The sequence below is a fragment of the Vidua macroura genome, chromosome 2, assembly GCF_024509145.1.
Source record: "Vidua macroura isolate BioBank_ID:100142 chromosome 2, ASM2450914v1, whole genome shotgun sequence".
NCBI lineage: Eukaryota > Metazoa > Chordata > Aves > Passeriformes > Viduidae > Vidua > Vidua macroura.
The window spans coordinates 57,253,783-57,278,905 of record NC_071572.1 but is presented as its reverse complement, the minus strand read 5'-3'; positions in this window follow the sequence as shown (position 1 = coordinate 57,278,905).

Here is a 25,123-nt window from a genome sequence, read left to right as displayed (position 1 = left end):
CAAGTCATTCCTGACCAACCCAGTGACCTTCTACAATGGGTGACTGCCTCAGTGGACAAGGGAAGGGCTACAATTGTCATTTATCTGGTCTTCTGTAAAGGCTTTGACAGGATCCCTCATAACATCCTTCTCTCTAAAATGGGTGGGTGGACTGCTAGACATGTGCACTTAGATAACATTCATATAAAACAGGAAAGAAACATGGAAGTATCAATTACAATTTTAAATTTCTAATTTCTTGGTTTAGACCTTATCAAAAAAAAAAAAAAAAAGCTTTAATTTAATCCTGATTTTTTTAACAGCTGGGACAGAAAAAAACATGCTTAAAATTGTACAATCAAGACTTCTAATAGAAGTTCAATATCACCAAGGTCATAGTCATTATCTGAGGAAGTTAAAAGAGCTGCCACTTGCTGATATGAGCATGGATCATACCTAAAATATCTGTGTTGAAGAACCAATCAATAGCAACTCAGTTTTATCTTTCCTAAGTTCAAGAAATTTTGTTCACATGTGTGTTTGAACAGCACAAAAAATTAAACAAGTCATCAAGCAGCCTACCAGGACTGCAAAGACTGGAACAAATGTTCCAGGGGGCTATCAGCACACATATGACACACCAGGCCATGACAGTGAATGGAAGCAGAACAAGCAAATATGAAGCAAAAGAGAATCCTGAGGAGATGGTGAGAGCCAGAGAGGAAGAACAGGAATTCCACAATTAAAAAAATTAGCAAAGATTAGTTGAAATAGTAATTCTTTAAAGCAATGAAATGACTTTTCCAGAAGGAAAATCTAAACCAGGCCAAGAGAAGAAAATTAAATTAAAATATTATGGTCCGTAGTGTGATAAACAAAAAGAAAGGGTTTTTTTGTCAAAAAAAATCTTACTTCAAAAGGAAATATGCATTACATTGTCAATTCAGAAAAATATCAGGTTGATGAACATCTTGAACATTATAACTACAAAAGGTTAAATAATTAAAATACAGATATTCTGCACAGAACTTCTTTTACATTGTAACAATCTTTGTTCATTTAAAGGCTTGAAGAATGAGGAAACCAGTTCCTCTGGATCTGTGTTAAATACTTTAATGTTGAAATTCTATGGCCTTCACTATGGAGGTGACACTAGTCAATAATGGTTTCCCACCATTGGCTTTGAACTTGATGAATTAAAACTAAGATAGATGCACTATGTAAAAAAAATTACAAGCAATTAATAAACAATGAAGTTATTTCCTTTACCAGAATTTTCTAATATCTACTGTAGCATATAGTTTTGTAAGCATCTGGCTTCCTGCATATTGAATTTTACAGTCCAGTCTTAGAACTAATAAGGAACTTAGAACTAACTGGATTTAGAACTTGTTCAGACCTTTCAAGCAGTGAGGATTAAGTCTGGACTTCCTAAAAATCATTTCCTTTCAGAAATGGTAGAAGAATAGCAGCAGTTAGTAGATCTTCTCAGGACTGGTGTTTATAGAACTTTCATCTAAGGTTGCTGTGAGCATTATTCAGCTGTGTGATTCCTTGCTTTATCCTTAGAGCCAGATCTGATGCTGACTGTGTCACCTTGTTTAGGACTGCTTATGGACATTGCCTCACCTTAAATGCATTACATAATGAACTTCTTAGATCCATATAAACTTTACATGGCATTTTCTGGTGATATTTTAAGCCTTTTTCTTGCAGTGGTACCCTACATGAAAACCATGAAATCCCTGAAGATAAACCGTCAAAGTTTTGGCTGCATCCAAAGAAAAGCTATGGAACTAGTGAAGGATTTAGAGCACATGTTTTATGAGGAATGGCTGAGGGACCTGAGGTTATTTAGCTTGCAGAAAAAAAAGGCTGAGGGGAGACCTCACTGCACTCTGCAACTACCTAAAAGGAGGATATATGTGGTCCCTTCTCTGAAGCAAAAAGCAGTAAGACAAAAAGAAATGCCCTCAAGTTGGGCCAAGGGATTATTAAATATGATACAAAAAAAAAAAAAAAAAATTTCTTCCCTGAAAGGATTATCCCCAAAAGGGTTATTATTGGAACTGGTTTCTCAGGGAAGAGATTCAGTTACTGTCTGTAAGGTGTTAAAATGCAGGTTATGCAGCACTGTCCCAAAGCACATACATGCACGAAAGTACTTAATATTCTGAAACTTATAATTAAAATATCAACATATTAAAGCAGAGTGAATATTAGTTTCCTGGGTACTGGCTCTAAAATAGGACAGAATTTTACATGACTGATGCAGCAATATCAAAGCTGAATAATTCTTAGATAATGCTGACAGTCAAATATTAAAAAATAAAATTTTGTAAAAGGAGTGTTATCTTCTGCTATTTGCATTCTGATTAGAAATCTAATATGTACATTAGTCACAGATGTCTCTAATATTAGGAAATTCCAACATTAAAAATACATATTTTGGAGTCAATCCATCAGTTTAATAAAACAGTAGCAGTGAAAAAATGTATCTTGTATACACAACTACTGCTGGATCATGGTTGCTTTTCGTTTGGGATTTTTTTTTTTTTTTTTAAAGGCAAAAGGAGACCCATAGCCCCGAATTTGTTTGACTTTTCCCACTGATTTATTTTTGGACAAATATTCATGTGTATATGCTCTAAAGAGTTTAACACAATTCACCTCAATTAGAATGTTTTTATCTGCTATTTGATGATTCCCAAATTAAAAATTTAAACAAGCTAACATAGAAAATCCTTTCATGGTAAACAAGCATCATTGCTGCTGGCAAGCTGAGGTGCTTGAAGCATCCCCCTTGAAGCTGTGTATGCCTTGAAGGTGTCCATCTGGTTGCTCGATCTCTTCTTAAGGAAAGAATTCATGTCTTCTCCCTAGGGAAGCCCTGTTTGGTTGTTAACAGCTTTAGAATAATTTCCTCATTAAGTCAGAGGGTAACCTGGTCAGGATCCCTTGCAGGCAATAACTGTTTGGTTAAAATTAAGGGAGATGTTTAGTTAATATCTTGGTAAATTGGGGTTGGATATCTGAAGTGTTTGGGAACAGGAAACTGAATATTTCATTGCAAGGCCAGAAAATTCAAGATAGTTTTGTTAAAAGACTCATTAGCCTCTAATAAGCTGTCAGTGATATTGCTACATAATATTTTCAGTGTTTAAATTCGAACATGATGCAGAACAGAGCAGTTACAAATTCAGAAATTTGTCATATGGTGATAGATTTAAGTAATTATCACAACATACTACTAAGAATAAGATCACAAGTGGATGTTAAATGCAAGTGGGATACCAGAGTATGGTAAAAAAATAAAGAAAAAAGGAAAAAAAAAATAATTCCAGGGAGAATAGATGGGGAACTATTAGTTACTTCAAGTTCTTTCCTCTAGTTGCAGTTCTCAAACCCAGTCCCAACAGGACTGACATTCCCTGAACAAGCTAATTTCTTGTCATTTTGGCACATTTGCCACAAAAGCTAAGTATGGAAGGAGTATGAATACAGAACTATAACCTTGCTAAAATGTCCCTTTGTACTAGCATGTAGGAAAAGATACATGAGGGAAGGTTGTTGGCTATTGCTCATTCTCTACCTGTGCTACTTCTACAATTTAAAAAGCGAGCTCTCATCTGCAGAGCTGTCCATCTGTTGCAGCATAGAACCAGTAAATTCAAAATGAAATATTAAAACACAAGAGGAAGGCAAGCACTGAGCCCCAAGGCAAAACAGTAGCAGCACAGTTCTTATGGACATGCCGGGTACAACACTTATTTGCCCTCAAAATGAGCCAGAACAAACCTTTATTCCAAAGCCTAATGCATGACTTGTGGGAGAAGAGAAATAAGACATGGAAAAACCTCTAGCTGCTGTTAAACACAGGCACTGAAGCCTCTGCATTTCTGTTTCAGAGGGATTGAATTCAGAAGTGAAAAACAGATGTCCCCAAGAGCTCTCTTTTACTTTTCTTCTCTGGCTTAGACCTGAAACAGTACTTATTAATCCTTTTTACAGGTGTGGAAAAATAGAATGACTTGGTTGATTTCTGCAGCATTCTAGCTAAATACACACACAGTGTTATATTAATTTATAATTAAATAATAAAACAATTTTTGAAAAAGCATAATAACTGTTCATAGGCATAGTAAGATTTATTACTTTACCTGTACTTAGCAATATAAAATAGAAATCATCTGTCCAAGTCTCTGATGTGACATTGTGGAGCTGACCGCACTCTGATGTTTCTCTTCGTTATACATTTACTGCATATTTGCATTACTTTTTAAAATCCTTAACAGGAGATTATACTAAAAAATACAAAAACAAGCAAACAAACAAACAAAAAATCCTTGCTAAAATCTGAAATGAAAAATGACCAAAGAACCTGCTCAAAATGTCTTTTTTCTCAATTACTGTTGCCTGTGGATTATGTAGTTGAACACAGACAACAGTTATTTTGAAAAGCAGAAAAGATGTGGTATAACAGTAATTTGAAATAAACAAATAACAACTAAATTTGATACAATGAGAGGTAATACTTTTGGAAAAAAAAATCATACAGATATTTTATAAAGAAAGGAAATTTAATACAGTTGGGAGTTTGAAAGTACTGAAATCCACAGGGAGGTTATTTATTCCCCAAATCTTGATAATCTTACACAAAAACCTTTGCATCACTTCCCTAAATTCCTTCCATGTCAAACTATGACATAATATCAAGGTTATAGATAAATTTTATTTATTTCTGCAAAAGAGAAAGCCATGTAAGAGAAGCATGGTTGGTTTTAAGCATAACATCTAAAGAAGTGCTGTAAATACACCATCCCACTCAACTCCTTATAGATGACCCCCTGAAGCAAATATACTTGTATGCACTAGACTCTTTCAGATCCCAAAGGTAGTAATGATCTCACTTCCCTGAATGGAACTGTTTGGCATGAGTGTCTGAACTACCAGCCAAAATCTTTAACTCAGCCAAAAATAAAAACCAACCAAAAATAAATAAAAGATAAAAAAGAATAAGAAGAAAGGATTCTGTAAGTACATTGGTCAGAAAAGGAAGGCCAAGTGCAAAGTTCTGCACCTGGGTCAGGGCATGAGTATGGGAGAAGAAAGAATTTACTGAGACCAGTCCTGCAGAGGAGGACTTGGAGGCTCTAGAGGATGAAAAGCTGGACAGGAGCCAACAATATGTACTCACAGATCAGAAGGTTGGCTTTTTCAGCCACCATCTGGCCAGCAGGTCGAGAGAAGTGGTTCTGCCCTCGTTAGACCCCACCTGGAGTGTTGCATCCAGCTTTGGGGTTCTCAGCAAGAAAGACAAGGACCTATTGGCTTGGGTCCAGAGGAGAGTGACAAAGATGATCAGACAGCTGGAGCATATCTCCTATGAAGTCAGGCTGAGTCAGCTGGGGTTGTTCTAGTCTAGAGAAGAGAAGGCTTTGGTGAGACCTCATTGCAGCCTTTAGCCTTAAAGGGAGTTTAGAAAAATGATGAAGAGTAGGCAGATAGTGTTAGTACAAGGGTAATGGTTTTAAACTAAAAGAGGAGAAATTTATATTAGATAGTAGGGAGAAATTCATTACTGTGAGGGTAGTGAGGTGCTAGAATAGGCTACCCAGAGAAGCTGTGAATGCCCCATATGTGGGAGCATTCAAGGCCAAGTTGGATCAGACCCTGGGTAACCTCATCTAGTGAGTTGCTGCCCTTCCCATGCCAGAGGAGTTGGTATTACATGATCTTTAAGGTGCCTTCCAACCCAAACCGTTCCATGATTCTATGAAAAACATTAAAAGCAACCTTCAAAGTATATGTGCTCTATTCTCAAAATCAAATCAAAAGAAGAAACCATTTTGCTTTCTATTGACCATGAGGAAAGTGTGGGATTAATAAAAGTTCTAACTCATAAGTTTCTTCCTAAAAGTCTACCCCTCATACTCATATGTCAACTTGATCCTTTCTGCAGTTCTTGTGCCTTTCCAGTCCTGTTTACTTACATTAATAAAGAGAAGTAAAGATGTCTAATATATTGAGCAGTGATGAAGTGACAAACAGAGAACAGAATAAGCTAGATTATTTTTTACCACGTCATAAACAATAACTGAAGCAGAATAGAGACTATAATGTCTATTTCTCTCCATTTTGGATTATAAAGTGTGTTGGATGTATCTAACAAGATCTACAGCACCTTAGGACACATACATCTCGCTAGCATTAGACAGAAAATAAATTTGGACTATCCACTCATTTATGTGGACTATTTTCCTCTCTATACGTCCTAATGGATCTAAGCCATATGAGGACTTCTACAGCACTCTAGGAATCTAATTACAATGTTTTTTTAAATCTGGCCTAAGTGACCTTTCAACATCTAAACCAAATCTGATGCTAAATAGGGAAAAAATTTCTTCTGCCCAAAGTTCTGGGTAAGCAATTGAGTCATCAAACCCTCTTCCAAGTTCCAAATACTTGTGCAACTATTTCTTTAATGAATTTCTGTTCTGCAACATGATTTTTCGTAAAAGGATAACGAACATTATTCTTTGATCAACAGATACTTTGCAAAACCCAGTCTATTCGCTCTAGGCTTCAGGAATTCAACTTTCTCATCTCTGAGAAGTAGTTCTCTTTCTTATCTTCCCTTAGATGGTTTTATTTTGTCCTAATTTTGTACTGTAGCAAAAGTACAAAAAGGAAAAACAATTTATGAGTGGCAATTACTTAGGCAGCAACAGCTATATTTTCTATTACCCTCTGGATTCTCTTATTCTTGTAAGTTATATAGCAGACAGACAAGCAATAGAATTAAAATGAACAAATCTTTTGTTGATCTTCAGAAAAAATATAATGATTGTATCATTATGAAAATCATGCTTCCTTTCAAAATGTCACACATAATTGTGCATAGCCAGACTCAAATGAACCAGTAAATGGATTGGTGTTAATAATGATATTGGATATGCATGCAGTTTCAAGTATTAACTAATAAAAATGATTGATAGTTTTTAGATAATTGCATTTAAGAATATGAAAGAACTTTTTACAAAATGTGACTTGTAGCTTTTTAGAGAAGTTAATTAAATACTTGTTAAACGTAATAATTTATTATATGACTGTTGTTTTATGAATAAAATAAAAAGGATAACCTGCATTTTTTTATAGTGATGGAGTGTCACAGGCTTGTAAACATAAGTCTCAAGTCCTTATGAGGACAAGAGTCTTCTATCCATACTATCAATCTGATTTCTAAAGTTCTTGCTGGATTTCTACTCATTAAGTTACAGTGGCAGTTTTGCCTTTACTTCTTATCAAAGGTTTGTTAGTTAAAATCTAAAATGAAATGAAGTAAGGAAAAAAGTAATAATAAAATAAAAAACACTACAATCAGAAAGTGCTTTCAAGACTCCTGATCTTGAAGATTTTCCTGAGATTTTCAAAAGATGCTTTGCATCTTGCAACAAATAAAATAATTTGTTTTAACTTGATTTGTTATGAGCTATTAAGTGTTCATCTTAGCAATGTCAGTTACTGAGGCAATTACTACATTTGATTACTACAATTACTACAGTTTGATTTTTCAGGGGCTATGGCATATTCCTAATAACACTGCCTCAGTAAAAGCAGGGAGGAAATGGTCTTTATGGTTAATAATTCACAATTCAGCTGAATATACAGAGATATACCCCCAGAATCTCTTTGGAAACCACATTGGCCTACTGATATGTATCTATAAAAAGATGCAGCAAGAGAGCCTTTTCCATTAGAAACTAGAAAAATAAGTGTTCCTTATTAACTTTGGTTTGTTAGGGATTTAAAATACCACAACAGTGATCAAGAGGAGGTAATGCTTGGAAATTTTCCCCATCAGAGTCTGATATTGGTTGTCACAAATGAAAACTCTCCGGATTTCAGTTCAGTGATATGATTTACCTAAAACATGGGGAATTCTTGACATGCTGTAACTTCCTAACATGAAATGTATCGAATACTGTACCTGAAGAAGCAGAATGTGGCCCAGCAATCAATTATCCCCACGTATCCTTGAATTTGCAATGTAGCAAGCAAAAAAACTAGCAAAGAAACACACTGGTCAAGAAGCAGAATGAGGCATTCAGAAGTTAAGAAGTGCAGGACTTCTTCATTCTTCATTCATCTATCTTCACACTGCACATTTTGGTGTAGTTCATAATTATGTGATGAGATAATATTTTCACACAAGTTCATTTATCATTTCAAATAGAGAATGGAGTATGTTCTATAAACGAGAAATTGAGCAAAAAACTTTTACTAAGCTGTCTTTGGTTCCTTATCTTTGGTACTACAGACTTGCACAAGTGATAGGAGACCAAGACTTGGTTTCCACTCTTCTTAAAGAGGCATTTGAAGACCTGACAGCCACCTCTAAGATCAGAGTCAGAACCAGCAAGCTATGGAATATTTGAAATATTTGGAAAGATTGAAAAAAGCTTTCAGAGTGTCTTCTTGACACAGTTAAATTCTGATAAGCAAAGTCAAGAGAGAAGGAGCAAGAATTTCTGCGAACATCTTAGCTACTTGCATAAAGACTGGTTCTCTCACTTTGTATTTCAAAGAGCACTGAGTGATTTTAAGTGAGGAACTAGAACTCCAAGCACTAAGCTGAAAATAACCTTGCTTTAAATATCCTACAGGCCAAAACGTAAGGCATTCAACAAGGAATATTTAAATACTTTAAGGTGCTTCTATTTGAGGAATGAAGGGATATTTGTTAATATCTTATTGCTCACATTCTTTAAATATTTTCTAATTAAAGAATAAGAGGAAAATATAAATATTTTCAGTTATCAAGGATGATAGATATGGTCCTTGCAATCCAGTTAGTAAGACAGTTGGTAAGATATTAGGTAATGAGGCACTTAGGTTTCAGTCTCTTCCCCAGTGAAAGTTTGGATTTTGTATAGGCAAAAATAAACTATCAAGCAATCAAATCTCCCCGAAAAATATCAATGACAGAATTTAGGCAACAAAGCAGTCTCTGCTGAAGATATTTGGCAGTAAAACAAACTTCCAGAGGCAGCAAAGGAGTCCGTATATTTGACTATCTTTATGAAATTATTTTCTTTTTGCCTTTTTTGGGCATAGCAGAACATGGGGAATAAGGCAACAGAACAGGAGAGATGGTGTCTATAGTTGTTTTCCTACGTGCTCTCTAAGGGGAAAAAAAAAAGTCTTTCTCTTCTCCTGAGCAAAATTCTCATCCTTTAAATTAATAAACCAAATATCTCCAATAAATCTCTGACTTATAGATCACATATATATCAGCACCATAGTTATTCTGTTTTGGAAATAGTTATCATGTAATCACATTAAATACAAGAAAAACAAAAACAAGCAAGTAAAAGAGCAAGAGCCATATGTACATATATATTTATAAAGTTGAAATATTTTAATTGTATTTTTCTTCAGAGTTAGCACTAAAGAGCACCCATACACATTTTTGGGTGTTTGACAATAACTATGCTCTTATTAGTAACAAGACAAATGCATTACTGTTCAAAATACAGTAACCTTGCTGACCAATAGCAATGCTCAAATGCACACAACAGTTTTCCTCATCTTATCAAATGGAAAAAAAAAAGGAATTGTTCAAAGAAGGTTTCCACTTCTTACCCATCTTAGCAATAGACGAAATTTCATCCTTTTCCCAAGAAAAAATTAGATAAATAGATCTTGCAATATTTTTAGATGACCATCAAATTTAGATTATTCTGGAAAGGAAATGGAAAGAAGAAATTCCAGATTCTTAGGAGATATAGACATTTCTTCTTTGCATTCTGTCTGTTCTACACTGTATGTCACCTAAGTTAAATACCTAAAAGTGGCTTAGAAACTTTTCAAAAGCCTCATTATCAGCTACTGGCTTTTTTTTTTCTTTGGGGGAGGACGTAGCTCTTTAGTTAATGCTGTAATTTACACCTTGTCAAGCACATGACTAATATTACTGCTTTTATTATCAGATATATCCTTAATTTATAATAACTGATTACAGATATATGTTGCACAAGTTATGGGTATTTTAACAGAGTATTTATATTTCATCAGCCAACAACAAACACTTGCCGTTGAAGTTAGGATGAGTATTTTAAATGTGCAAACTCAGAGGACTCAAAGCACTTAAAGAAGTTTAAACATTACATCTGTTCTTTCTTTTTTGATTGTATGAGTTGTGAACTCATGAGAGAGGGAAACATTTATACAGCACTTAAAATAGACTTTTAATTATTATACATATGCATAATCTAAGTTGATCTGATCAGCTACCTTTGTAAAAATTTTCAAAGGTCAGTGAGAATTGCACCTGTTTGATTATATTACTTCTTTACTGACAATTTATCTACACAATTTACGTTGTTGATTTTTGCTATTTACAGCATATGACCATTGACCCTTTTTTATCATGTGCTGGACAGAACATAAACAAAAATAGTCAAATCTTTATTTTATGATAGCTTATATCTCAAGCAAGAACAATATTCTTTAGTAGAAATAGCTGTAAAGATTCTGTGAAGAGGTTATACCATATGGACTGAAGGGAAATTTGTTACTCTTGAAACAAAGAACAATGACAAGAAAACAGATTTATCATTTTGAAGTAACATCAAGGACAGCTCTGTGGAGAATTTTTCAGTTAGCAATGTATAATGAAAATGATTTGCATTGTGCAAGAACATAAAATATCTCTACAAATGTAAAGTGCAGATCTCTACGAAAGTTACCAAAAAAATTGAAGTTAAAAATATACTTTAAAACGCCTGAAACCACAAAAGACATCTCACATTAGTATTTGCCAGCCTTTAGAAATGAGTCATTATGTAGTCCTGTAATCACTTTACCTGGAGATGTCATTCATCAGTGTTGACATGACCATATATAAATAGACTTACCAAATTAAAATAGACATACCAATACTCAGGTTTTGCTTTTTTTTTTTTTTTTTTTTATTTTATTTTCTCACTTACCTTGATAAAGCATAAGAGTAAAATGTTACCATGACTCTCGAAAGTTCAATTTTCACCTTGTATAATGTATTTGGCTCAGAAATGACATATACTTGGCACTATTCTGCTTCATCAGTGTTAATCATATTTTCTTTCAGCTTATCTTCAAAGATTTCATCTGTCTTATACATTCAGTACTTTTGGCTTCAAAGCAATTTTTTATTTCCTTATCTATTTTTAAATTCTTCATTGTTGGTTATTTAATTTTTTTAACATTGTTAAACAGGATTTTAGAAGGTATCTCCCAAAAGATATCTAATCTATAGAATATAGAGTTTACCTTCAAAGCATATTAGATCACCCTGTACTTTTAGTTACAGAACATAAAAATGTAAAAGTAAAATGGCTAAATTATATTTTGATTAGGATTGCTGCTCTAAAATCAAGAAAGTCCATCATTATTACCAGGTAGCAAAGCAGTGAGGGAATCAGAAGGATAATTTTTAGAGGATGAATATTTTGAAATACTGTACAACATCCAGCAGAGTGCACAACAATTTAGATCTCACCCAGGATTCTGTGGAACATAAATGCCTTTAATTTTATGATGTGATGTATGATAGTCAGAAGTACTCAGAAATTCTGAAATGTCAGTGTACACAGTAATTTGTAAGCAAGAAACACAGCCAGGAAGTCCGATTTGTTTCTGGAGAAAATACCCAGGATCAAAAGACTGAAAAGGGAGAGCTGCCATCTTCTGTCTGAATTGGAACTTTGTGAAGAAGGAATATTTGTTTGTAAGTACGACTCCATCAAATTTCAGATTTGAAGATGACTAGTCCTTATGAAATGTGAAAAAATTATATATAGGGACAGAGGTATGTTTTTTTCACATTAGGAAAATAACAAGTATAACCAGAAGATACACATATACGCATAATCAAGGCTATATTTCAACAAGATATTCCAAACAATTATTTGGCATGAGTGTATCAGAAAGAAATGTTCCTCCTTTTTTTCCCTATTTCAAATATGCTTTTATGATTGCCACAGCTGCCCCAGGATGTCCCACTTTTCAGGAAAATAACAGCTGATTTAGGAGTAATGTACATCTTTGGTATTGATTATAGGGTTCAAGTAAAATAGATTTAAATGAAGACTTCAACAGAATTGAAGTTCACCCAGATAAGGAGAAATCTATGCTTGTACAAGTGTTTTGAATTGATTCAAAGAAGGATCATTATTTCTGTCATAGAATCATAGAATGATTTCAGATAGGAGGAACCTTAAAGATCATCTAGTTCCAAGCCCCCTGGCATGGCATGGGGCACCTTCTTCTAGACCAGGTTGTTCAGAGCCCCATCCAAACTGGTCTTCACCAATGTTGTGGATGTTTTTTAATGCTTATTCATTAACAAGTTATTACATAATAATAATCAATTAACTAGAATGCAGTAGGCATTTCTCTCTAGATTTAAGGTGTAAACATCTTGCTAATATCCACCTAGAAAACCAAAATTTTTGTGTGCAGTAGGTACAGAGTGTACTTACTCTATCCTCCTTATCAGTCAGTGAAGAAACTGGCACTAGAGGAAACAATTCAGACCATTTAAGATATGAATCCACCAAAATATTTCAAAGACTTCACCAATCTCAAGTGATTACAGCGATTGCAAAAAAGGGTGACATTTTCCAACTAGATCTAACACAGAAGGGACAATTTCAGCTATGAGGCTTTCATTTTCCAAGAACTACTTCAAACCAGCTATACTCTCTCCTTCCAAAGCAGTCAGAATGTGATGTGAGTGCTGCAGCAAACATCACAGACTGTAAATGACATGAAGACATGCAATAGGTAGTTTATGAAGCATAAGTGAAGCTCTTTCTTAATTATTTTGGAGGAAAAAAAAATTGTTCTTGCCTTAGGAAGGAGGGAGAGGCTGTATTTATCCACTCATTTGTACAACACAGCACACTGGCCTTCAAAGACAATAGCAGTACTTCAATACTGCTGACACACTGATAGATCTTGTCAGGACAATGCACAAGGCACGTGGCAAAATTCAGTGGTAAGATTCTTAAAAGTGTTGAAAAACTTCTTAAAATGCCCAAAATTATATCCTGCATAAGAAATTAAACAGTTTGTTTTGCAATCGAACAAGCTGCTTCATGGCACTTCACCCATACACTATCCTTCCATATTGGAAAGGTGACCACCGTTTTGATGTGTTGTATTACAATCTAATACTTTGTCAACCCAGCCATAAAAAAAAAAAGGAAAATTGTTGGCCAAATTGGTGGCCAAAACCTGTTATGGTGGCCATATTTAAAATGTATGACATCCCAAAATGTAAGGAAAATACAAGGAGTCAGTTTAGGTCAGGCCAAAAATTCATCTTGCCCAGTATCTTGTCAATGAGATACATCTGTTACTTGTTGAATGCCTGTTTACTGCCTAGGGAAGAATGTAAGAAAGGGGATGATGTACAAGATCCCAGAACATACACTTATCATTTTACCAGTGAACTCATTTCCTTGTGGAAAAGACCTGCTTTGTCTTGTGTTTACTCTTAAATAGTTTCTTGAAAAAAAATTCCCGCGGAAAATCATAGAAAGGACAAAACCTGCTATATTTCAGTTCATTAACAAAGATATGTGAATTGAAATCTGAATTCTGGACTACATTTTTCTTTTTGAAAAGAAAATCCAAACAAACAAACAAACAAAACCAAATTTAAAAAAACCCACCCAAAACAAAAAAAAAAAAAAAAGCCAAATACCATGAACATATAACAGTCTGCTTCACACTATTTATTATTTCTGAAAAACACAGACTACACAGTCCATTTTGCATTGCCTACATCTACCACTGAAAGGAATGAAATGGAAAAGGTAAATCAAGGACAATAATGACAGAATGTGATTTAGAGGAGTACTATGCTTGGTTCACTGTGATTTGTAGGATCTTAGTAATTATTCTGACAAATTGTAGGTACCTACAAAAATGCCTGTAAATCTCCAAAGTTTCATCTATTTCACAAAGGAATGGTGTGTAGCCAACAGTTCCTAGTGTTCCAATTGTAAATCTTTGGTTAAAACCTGTTAGACAGGAATCTGGCAGGGCAAGTAATATTGTTTGACTTGTGTCAATGCTTTCACTTATTTCTATTTTTCATACTTTTAATTAAAAAAAAATTATCAAGGGTTTAATCACATCTCACATCTTTGGCATATAAAGGGTGATGAAATTGTGGTCACAGATGATAATTTTGTGTCAGTTTGTAGGCATAGGAGCAAAATATGAATTATCAGGTAATCAGGATTTAAGACTAAATCTGAACGAAGGAAACAGAGTCCAAATAAACCTTCAACACCTGAGCATACAAAGGGCAACATTTTCCTGCTAAAAGGCAGAGATGTTGAATCTTCTCACTATGGCATTTACAATGCTAATTGCCTTGGAGAAAGGTACATACCCCTAAATGGATAGGTTCACTTATTGATGCCGTATCAAATATGGTAACGATACCCATAACATTGTTTTCATAATCCAAGAAGAAATAACCCAGTTCAGGGGGTTATGTTTTAAATGGAAAAAATATTCTTTCTGATGCTTTTACTTGTGAGAAGTGCTCAGGTATGCTCAATGCTGTTATTAAAATTCTTACAGGTGAAATTTCCAAGAATGTTCTAAAATAGTAATATTATTGGAAGGCTGAAGAAAAGAAGATATCCACTACACTTTTGTCAGAATCATAGTACTGATGTCTATTCTCTGACAAAGGATTATGATTTTATTAATATCAGGCCAAAAAAAGAATAGTTTTCAAAAAATATATTTTACTCCCACAACATTTTCCAATTATAGAATCAGAGGGATCAGAATTATAGTGCAATCTGCCCAACTGTGCACCATTTATACAGCAATCATATTTCTGTTTTCTATTACATACGGCTGCATTATGCTTCCTTACCCACAGGTCTGCAGGTATCTTCAGGATTTGGTAATTGACACTGGTCTTAAGTGGATAATCCAGAATTTAAAAGACAATTTAATTTATATTCTGCTATGTTCTATTCAGACAAGTCATTATATCAGGTGAAGTCTACTGACTATCATGAAAAATCCAGCTACGCACTGCCCAGACAAATAGAGATGTCATGATGAAAATGGAGTAATTAATGAAGTACCATTTACATTAATAGCCCAATTTATATACCATACCAGGCTGAGTTTATCGTGTTACTTCACTAATTCACTGCTCTGATCTCATTTGGTAAAGGCTTTTTTAAAATTTTGACATTTTTTTCTGTCATCAGCTCTATGTGCAGCAAAAAGAAAAATATCTGAATGTAGGTGATGGACCCAAAGAGAATTCCTTTATAAAATATCTCTTTACAATTACATGTATTGTTGATATTTTTTATCATCTTTATATCCTTTACAAGATATTTTAGCTTAAAATAATTCCAGGAGTGATTATGCTGATTTCCACAGAGTCACACCTGGGATGAATTTGGCCCTTTGTGTTTTCCTCAATACTCAATTGTCACTTTAACTCTGACATACTTGTTGGATTAAAAGGGTGTTTTCTTGATCTCAAAGCTCCTCTAATCCCGTATGTGACTCCTTTTCTTAGTTATGAGAAAAGTAATCACGTTCTATTGACTAATCATGTTCTCTGTGATGCATACTCGTTATGCTGTAAATCTATTAATCCTGTAGTAATTTTGCATGTTATTGTAATTCCCTTAACCATATAAAGTGTCCTTACTTCTTTCTTTGTAACAAATAAAAAAAAAGTAAATGATGTATATGTGGATAATAATCAAATAGTTCAGCTTTGTTCTTCTCTAATCCATATTTAACCAAAAATATCATCTTGAACTTCTTAGAAAATAACCAAGGATTTATTTCCCCAAAAGCCTATTTAAAAGAACCACAATGACCAGGATTATAAAACAAGCTATAATTTTGAACTAAAAATCAGAAACTTGTATTACAGTATTTCCATTTCTGCTGAAAATGAGCAGGTCTCACTACAATTGTATCTTTTTGGACAAGTCCTTTCAAATCCAGCCATACAAGATGAAATTCTAGGTCTATGAAGCAATGCCTCCTCAACCCTTTTTTTTTATTTTATGTTGACTTTGAACCCTTGCCAGCCATGTCTTCCTGCTCTGTGAGCTCTTTTTTCCATCTGTGTCTTGTAAGTTTCTGAAAGAAAAAGAAGAGAGCACTGCATCAAGAGGAGCCAAGAAAAACATAGCTAAGCAGGGGACACATACAAAAGACCCCAGAGGAGGAGAAGGAAGTGATCAGACAAATGTTCAGTAATAATCCTTCCTCTACCTGATCACTTGTGTCATCAAAAGATATCTTGATATATCCTCCACAGTAAGGTGTTCTCACTGGATATTCAGGTCTTCATTGTATTCTTTCAAATATTGTTTTGCAACACATAAGATTTCTCACTTTTATATACTTTTCATAAGAAATTGTGCCAGCCAAAAGTACCAAACTACATAAGTTACGTATTAAGGTGAAATATACGGAAAAAAAAATGTGTTAGATCAAATCTACATTCTTTGAAGAATTAATGGTTATTTAGGAGGGCATCATCTGTGTCCCTCTACACAATACTAAAGAAAAAGAGAAAGAAAGTCTAAAGTAATTTCTAATTGGTTATTTATAATGGACCCATGTTTTTATTATTTTGCAAAGAATGACAGGATATTTATAACTTCTTTTGCTGGAAGGCATGAATCTCTCCTATATATTACTTTTCTTTCAAGGCAAAGTCTACCATGTGGCTCTGTAATATTTTAGACTTTTGCAGGGAAAGGGAATTTTCTAGTTTGACCTTTCCATGAATCAGTATGAATTCCTCAGGAAATTATAATTATCAAGGAAACATTACAGTAAGAAATCAGGAACCCCTTCTCTCCTGGAAGGCAGGGAAGAACAAAATATTTGGTCTACACCAGCAAGAATGTCCTACTCTTCACCTCATTAAGAGTTATACTCTGATCATTGGAGAATACTATGATTTCAGAAACATTAGGCAAAGGACTTTGGTTATACATAGTCTTCCTTTTGTATTTTTCATTATAATGATTATTTATGCTTAGTAATAATTTAAATAAATAAAGACTATTATTTAGCATTAAACAGGTCATGACAAAGTCTTTATAGTGATTGAATGTCACCTAATAGTGGGTTCAGTTGTCAGAAGGTCAAGGGAAGTAATTATTGCTATCTATTTAGCACGTGTAGTCCACTTCTGGCTTTATCTTTTGTTGAGCCCTTTGAGTTAGAAGAGGTATTGACCACATGAAGATAGTACAACAAAGCAGCACTAGAATGCATGGAGAACTGGAGCACATTGTATGTCAGCAAAAGTTGACAAGCCTGAATTTGTCTCGATTTAAATAGAAAAGGCTTAGGGAAGATCTAATTGCTCTCTTTAACTACATAATGGTGAGCTACAGAAGAGGTTGTGGCACACCCTTCACAGAGCTGCATCATGAAGAAGAAGAAACCATTATCCTAAATTGAAGCAAAAGAGTTCTCACTAAATACAAGAAAAACAAATTTCATTTAAGAATGCTTAAGCAAAGGAATGAAATCAAGTTGCTATGGGATATTTTTTAATGTCCATCTAGAGTTCCTGAGCAGGATCTGAGCAACCTGATACAATTCTAAAATCAGCACCACTTTAAGGACCTGGAAGTTGGACTAGAGGATGTACAAAGGTCCCTTCCAACCTAAAATATTCTATGCATCCATGAAGTATGAGGATCAACATACTGAACACCCAAAATGGCCATTTTGCTAGCATTCTCATCAAAATGTATTCTTTCTTCAGCTGTATTACCTAAAAATTTAGTTGCACAGCTCTCTAATTTTTTCACAATGCACTTCAATACTGCAAAACATTTTCAGATATAGATTGAAGTTTCTCTCCAGCTTCATCAGTTAATTTTGAAAATAGTATGATCTACAAAACACAGCATGAATTGTCTCTTATTATTTTTTTTATTAAGTTCTCAGTTATGCAGTTTATGCACAGTCCCACAGCGGAGCCTGTGCTTCCTGAATCTCCATGCTCACAAGAGATATTTGTGTACCATTAGTTATCAATTTACATTTGCATTACACCTGCAGCTTGAGGCTCAGTGATGCAACACTCTGTCTGAACACACACCCTTGAGATCACCTGTTCCATCCTTAACAAGTTAAAAGTCACAGGAGAGAAGACAGAAAAAACTTATGAAAAGGAAAGTAAAACTCTACAAACAGAAAGAATGTGTTCAAGAGTGCTGCTAAAAGACACAAGACATTGTGTCACATTTTGCAGGTCACATTTTGAAGCCAAACAGATATTTAATGAGGATGTTTTCAGTGATTTAATCACAGGACCATGTCTTCCTTTCTTCTGCCCTTCTACCAACTGGCTTCTTCAACGAAGGAAGTCATAGCTCTGCCTATCCTTCACTGGCTTACAGTAACAGGCATGACTCACTTTGGTTATTTCTGAAATAAATTCCATCTACAGGAGAATGATGACAAATATCTTGTCTTTGTTTATTAATCACAAATGTGGCAGAATGGTTTCTCCCTGCACAAGATACTTACCTATTTACATTTCTTCATTGGGATATTGTGAATACAATACTTTTAGGAGGCAGTTCATCACAACTAATTTAAACCTCTACATTAGAATGATATAAAGTGAATCTTTCTTTACATACAATACAGAAACAGTTTACTTAGAGTATCTAGTACAGAAATAGACTTTACAGGTGGATCTCACGTTCACAATTAGTGGATTACAAAGCTAGTTACAGATCTACCAGCCTAATATTCATAGGAAGTGGGTGGAAGGGACCTTTGTAGATCCTCTAGTCCAACTTCCTCCTCAAAGTGGTGCTAGTTTTGTAATTATAGTAATTAGAAAAGGTCTGTTTATTGTCTCTTGCTTCTGGGACCCAAAACCTTCTCTTTACTGTTCCAGGTAGACTGCTCAGCCATTATTTATGTTGACTGTTTGAAATACTGCCTCCTTTAAGATAAAATATACCAACATACTAAAAAACTTTTAACCATAAACTTTATTTAATATTAGGTCCATGGCATGATGCATCATATATATATAACTCTTTATGGTAGTGACAAGCCTCAGACAATACAATCATTTCTGCTGTGGCTTAAATCAAAATAATGGTTTTCAATCACTTAACAATTCATTTTCATGCATCTATCATGCATTTTTACTGTGTTGATTATCTTTTTTATCTTCTCAACATTATTTAAGTTACTATCACTATATGAATGACACATAGCTGCTCTTGTCCTATGTTATAAATGTTAGATGCAATTATTTCCATGTCATCCTCCTCCAGTAACACAGGCTGTGTGGATTTTGTTAACCCAATGAATGGAAATCTCTTTTTGTCTATATTATCAAATAATCATCACTTCAGTGACACAGCTACACCAAGTAGATTTTCTCATCTTTAGATCTTCATGTTGATTTTCAATCCAAAATAATATTATCAAGTTCAACATAACAAAAAGCACCACAAGAAGAAAAGTATCAGACTTAGCTAATATTTGTGGTAAAAAATAAATTAAAAATTGTCTGGTTGTCTTTTAAAAACCTTTCTGTTCTCCTCATTTATGATGGTGATAATAATGTTCAGAACCATTTTAGGAATCTATGTCCAAAACCTTGATTCAAAACATTCCACAATAAAGCGTGGACTCAACAGTAGTGTGCAGCCCACCAGTGGTCAAATCTCTGTCAGTTATTCACCCCTTGATCACCATTAAGCTATCTAACAAAAATGGATTCCAGGTTCATCAAAATATAAAAGAAGGAGTTTAATACTGTTCTAGACATAGCACCATATGTGAAGAAGCAGTTAGTTCAGATAGCAATACAAGTACCCATGCACAGAGGGTATTAGGCATTTTCCTACCTCTCTTACCTCCACAGCCCAATTCACTAAACATTCTTCAAGACTGGTTTATTCATAGGAATTCCTGCATAGTAAGAATAAGAGGATACAACCTTGTGTTACAATGGGACAGTGACAAAAGATGCATACAAAATGTAGACAAAACATATTAATTTTTCACTCTCTTTCCAGAAGAAAAAACAGTTGAGACATTCAGGGTTTCCATTGGAAACAACTTCTGAATGGAAAGTCTGCTTTCAGTTTTCCTTTGTAGGTCATTCACAGTGAACAACATGGGTGTGCCAGCAGAAGTTAGCATTTTATGGGTATTAGAAAAGAGTCTGAGTAGGAAATTCATCAGTTTTTACCCTATTCCCTAGCCCACATATCCCAACTGAACAGTTATAATTGTTGCCACCTAAAAACCTATTACCTGAAACTTCTGAAAACTTTTAAATTCCAAACTAATTGAGGAAGAAAAACTTTCACAAGATCTTCTAATCCTGGAACAGCAATGGCTACCTGCCACTTAAAGCAAAAATTGACAAGTACATGCCATTACCAGAAGAACTCTTGAGACTGTTGAACATTAAGAGTAACAGATAAGTTTAATTACTTAGGTAACATGAAATAGAGGAGGGAAAAAGAACTTCATTGTCTGAAAGACAGCTTCATAACACATAGAATACAAACTCAAGCTTGAAAGGATGACCTCTACCATCTGCAGTTCACTGACAGCATGGGATGGTTTGAGAATGGAGAAAAATAAAGCTCGGGTCAAATAATATTTTGCTTCATACTAGGCAAGTCCCATGTCCAGAGAAAGAAAAGAGTTATATAAAGCAGAATTATAAAATTATCAGATGAAAGATATATGAATCTGTCATTATTCTAAGAAAGGAGGAATTCAAATGAAACAACTATTTACCTCATGGGATAAAAAAGAACAAAGCAAATCACTGCCAACTGTTAAAAGGATTGCTGAAGAGTTGCTACAGTATGACCCTGACCAATTAGTCAGTCATGAAAGCATCCCCAGAGAAAAAAATCTTATGAAAGGTAAATCTCATATGAAAAAGAGGAAATTATACAGAATGCAGGGATCTGAGTGTTGTAGAAGTTACAGGTTTGTCACAGATATGATATTATAAAAGCATAATTCTTGCATTTTAATAGAGTATTTCTGATGTTCAAAGTCATAACAAAACCAGAACCACTAGAAAGTGCTGTTGCTATGTTTCACAGAGGCTCACAGCAGGACCTTGGGTGTCAGTAATGCCCAGGACTAAAGATGTCATCTAAGCCTGCTCTGAGAGTGCATTCAACTGGGATTGAAACAAAGTTTCCATTTTTGGTTTGTTAGGGGACCAGGACCCTGCAATGATAAAACACTAGTGCTACAAATATCAATTTACATGTGGCATAGAAACAATAGATCTCTCTAAGATCATTTGGTCTCTGATGGAGTAGTTAAAAGCTGGGTTAAAACTCCTGAAAAGGGAGATGAAAACAGAAAGGTTTAAAAGGTAACAAATCATTAAGTTTCTGCAAGCCATAGTTACCCTGAGAAAAGAAGACAGAGGAAACTGCTGGCAACAGCTGGTCTTGAATCACTTAATGTTCACAGTATTTTGCAGTTAATTCAGGTAGATGAGGCTCAGGCAGAGTAGACAAACTGCAGAGATTTAATACAGAGATTTGAGAAGTGCTGCCCATTGCATAAAAATGAAACACATCAGCAATGAGAGAGCACATAAGCAGAGAGCACAAAAAACCTGAAAACATAGATGTGCTCATGTTGAAGAGCTAATGTAACAATGCAGGGATAAACTGAATCCTTGATAATATTAGATCATGATTGGAATCTGGAACAAAACAGCCTAAAGAATAAATTAATGTAAGACTCAGATTTAAGTTTTGATCAGTTATCAGAATTTGTCTAGCAAAGAGAACTACAAAGACCAGACAAAGCCATGGTCTGCAGACAGTCCTCTGAGACTTGCAGACATGATAGAGAATCCAGAATACTGCAAGAAAGAGCACCTGAGGCATAAATGCATTCAGAGGTCAAAGTATGAATCTATTGAAGCCAGAACACAATGTTCCACATGCTGGGGTAAACAGCTGGAGTCAGCTGAAACAACTGAGCCCCAGGATATGGCAAAACCAGAACTAATAGACTTACTGCTCTCTGACAGTAGTCATCCTTATTTCTCACAGGAAACACTGTCCCCACACCTACATTGTCGTACGCCTGCATGCAGGGCATATCTAAGATTAAATCAAACATTCCTACTTAGCTGTAATTAGCAACTGGCTCATGGAAATTTTAAATTTTGCATTACACTACATTATATGTTAACTACTGAGCTGCTGTTAAGTTCAGCTAGAAACATAGAAAAGAGAAGAACATGTCTTTAAGTAACCTTTATACAAGCTATTTAAACTAGACGTAAATATAATCTAAATGTGCAAAAGGTTAAGCAGTTACAGTTTACACACTGACAGATCCAGTTTTAACTGCCTAGCTCTGAGAGGTAATGCTTGACCCACATACTGGCCCTGTTCAGTTAAATTGCTACAGATGCAGATGACTAGACTAAACTAGTACTCACAATCTGAGGAAAAATCTGTCTTATTGTTCCAGACATCCTCACTTGTTTCTGAGACCTGTACTTTTTGGTTAAACTAAGGTCTGTGAAGAAAGGTGGAATGTGTGCATACACCAAGAGATGAGACAGCTACAGATTGAGTGTATCGTTCTCACAGATATCAGCATCTGACAGTTAAGAGGTACTTTGATCTGCAAAAGAGCTTTACAGGCACCAGATAAATTGTGAAAGAACAGGCAACACATGCACTGACAAAAATTCCTTTAGATAGTCTGGGAGGACTGCGTCCATTCCTCATTTCAAAAGAAGAACACTTTTCTTATGAAGTAATTTGGTGAAGGGTGTCTTTGATGGTTGAAAAGGCCATATCTTCAGAACATGTGTTTTGTTCTTTTTTCCACAACTGAGTTCTCTAAGTAGGCTTTAAAAGGCATCATCAGATAGTATCTTTGAAATGAAATAGGTACCTAAGTAAACTTAAACTTAGAAGTTTTAAAGACTTCCTTTCAAGTGCGTATGCTTTCTTGAAGCTTGAGATCTGTCAAAATTTATATGGTATGATGAGGAATATCATGTAGCAAATTAGACGTTCTCAAATGAGAAGTTAAAACAGATCCAGTATAAAGGCCTTTATGAGACATACATAGCACTATAAACATTCTTAAGCTGAATAAACTCACATATTCAATGTGTTTGTCTCTGATATTATTGGTATACTTTGATATAAATTTTATGTTATTTGCTATGATCCCAAATTCATTTTTCAAGCCTACTCTTTCACAGTAATATTTTGAGAAAGAAGCAGCATTTTAAAAAAATATGACTGTTTAACCTTGATGCTCACTGACTTCAGCAGAAAAGAAAGCCATTACCAGACTAGACCATAAAATAAAAGTAAATATATCCTCATGGTTATACATACCAAATATACAGTGTATGAGGAAACTACATTCTCTATGCAAAAGAGACATTCTGCTCTATAATTTCAAACTGAATACTTTTTTATCTTTCATTTTGGAGAGCTTTTATCATATTCACACTTTCCTACTTTGCTAGGGAATAATGAATGACTTCAAAAGGTTATATTTTAGTTGAAAATGCTTTCATCTGAATTTTAATTAAAAAAAAAAAAAAGCAAGAAAGAAAAAATTGAGGAACGGGCAAAATATATAGCAAAGTCACAACACAACATCTTCTTCTGTCTCCACATAAACACTCGTTTTCTAGCATGGTATAAATGGCAAAAAGCATACAAAATCACTTTTGGTACTTGTGAAAAGTATAGAAATATGGTTAACACCACATAAGAGAAAAAGAATAATCAGCAGTTAGATTTGTCGGCTAGCACAAAGAAGCAAAATAATACCTACTAGCTGTCTCAGTAGAGCAGATAGAACATGTCAAATGCTAAGAAGCAGTCTTCTCCACAATGAATTTTTAGACAGTTTAATCCAAAATGCTAAAACCAGCTTATAGTTTCTTAGTTTTGTTTACATTATAGAAAGACCATTTTTGCACTGCCTCAGTCTCTCCTATAAATTATTCCTACAAACACTTACATGTGAGTAACTTTGTGCGAGCCATTCTCTTAGTAAAGCTCTACACATATGTATATAATTATTTGTGAGAACAGGCTACTGAAATGTGTGTAGAATACAGCAAACATTATCCTCTGGTCACAGACAGAAACTGAGAACAAAACAGAGAGCTAGAATAGCTTGTCATTTGAGAAGAATAATGCCCCAAATCCATATACAATATAATGAATATCCTCTTAATATTACTAAGCACAGTATGTCTGCTTACATATTACATATACATTTGAAGCACTATGTATACAAAGCCCCTGAACACCTTTCAGATCCTAAGAAGCATAATACTGATCACAAGAGTGATTATTTACAGAACACCAAAATTGGAAGTCAGTTATAGCTTACAGTGAATCATTATTGTCAATCCAAGATCTGAAAAGACAGTGGTTAAAAGTTAAGTTAAAAATTAACAATGGGATGAAATATTATTTTAAAGTGGATAGGCTATTCACTCTCTTCAAAACAATTGAGTCTTAAAAAACAATGTTTTTTTCCAAATGAAATTTTTCCAGTGAACAAGCTTGCTTTCTTTCTCAAATATTTGCTGATTTATGGATTCCTTCAGTATAAGGATTTTGCTTGTGCAAAAATAGAAGACCAAAAGCTGACTAATGTTCTGCAGAAATTTTGAATTAATCTAACAGTAGGCTATGGTATAAAACAAACCAAGTAGAATTTTTGACTGGCTGAATTACATGCAGACAACCAGAAGGAAAACATAACAGATACAAATCTGAATGAAGGACATGAAGTCAATGAAGAAAATTGTTCTTCTTGATGAAGAAGTCAAAATACCATTACAATAAAGATGACACTGTAAGTCATAGCAAATAGAACCAAATTGCATGCAGCTCTGCAGATTTTCACATCACATTTTCCACTGAGTTAAAGAAACAACAATCTTGGGGTCAGAAGAATGTAACCAGGACATTATGTGGTCTACTGAGTTCAAGTAGAAAAATATTGCAGAGCAGTTGCTGTAAATTGTACCTGGTAATAAAAG